The sequence below is a fragment of the Penaeus monodon genome, chromosome 30 (assembly GCF_015228065.2).
Source record: "Penaeus monodon isolate SGIC_2016 chromosome 30, NSTDA_Pmon_1, whole genome shotgun sequence".
Taxonomy (NCBI): Eukaryota; Metazoa; Arthropoda; class Malacostraca; order Decapoda; family Penaeidae; genus Penaeus; species Penaeus monodon.
Genome location: NC_051415.1, coordinates 12,459,451 through 12,460,586, shown reverse-complemented (window position 1 = coordinate 12,460,586; position 1,136 = coordinate 12,459,451).

Below are 1,136 nucleotides of genomic sequence, written 5' to 3'. Positions count from 1 at the left end.
CACATGCAAACACATCAACACAAAAAAGAAACGTAAAAAGAGCAACTAAACAAAGAAACTGAACCATAAAAAGCTAACTGAACGTAAAAACAAACATAAAAGCAAATACATGAAAAAGGTCAAAAAAAAAAAAAAAAAAAAAAAGCAACATAAAAATGCAAATTTTAACATTAAAAAAAAAGCGAACTGGACATAAGCAAAAGGAACTAAATGTTAAAAAAGTAAATAAATAAAAATACATAAAAAGCAAACTGAAAAAAACACATAAAAAGCAAATTGGACGTAAAAAAAAGAAAACAAAGCATAGAAAAGTAAACAAACATAATGCAACTAAACATAAAAAACAAACTGTAAATAAAATGCAATCTGAACATTTTAAAAAACAAAAATAAAAATGAACATTAACATGCAAACTGAACTTTAAAATAAATCTGAATATTTAAAAAAGTAAACTAAACATCAAAAAAAGTCAACTGAGCATGAAACCCAAACAGAAAAAAACTAAAAAAAACATAAAAAAGCAAACTGAACATAAAGCGCAAACAACATAAAAAAAACTGGACATAAAAAAACAATTTAACATAAAGGGGGCAAGCAACATAGAAAGCAAACTGAATAAAAAAAAGCAACCCATTATTAAAAAAGAAAAACTGAACATAAAAAACAAGCAAAAAAAAAAAAGCAAACTGAACATTAAAAAAAAAAAGCTAACTGAATATAAAAAGCAAACTTAACATAGAAAAGCAAAACTTTACAAAAAATAAAGCAGGTAAACATAAAAAGCAAACAACAAAAAAAAACAAAAAATAAAAAAAACACAAAAAGGCATAAAAACAACAAAAAAAAAGCAAGTTGAATATAAAATAGCAAGTTGAACACAAAATAAAATAACTAAATAAATAAACATGGAAAGCAGACTCAACATAAAAGCAAACTGAACATAAAAAATGCCAAACTGTCCAAAATGTAACTAAACAAAAAAAGCAAACATGAAAATGGCAAACTGAACATAAAAAGGAAAAACTGAACATTAAAAATAAAATTGAACATAAAAAAGCAAACTGAGCATAAAAAGGCAAACTAAGCAAAAAAAAGCAAATTCAACATAAAAGGCAAAACAACAAAAACTCAAACTG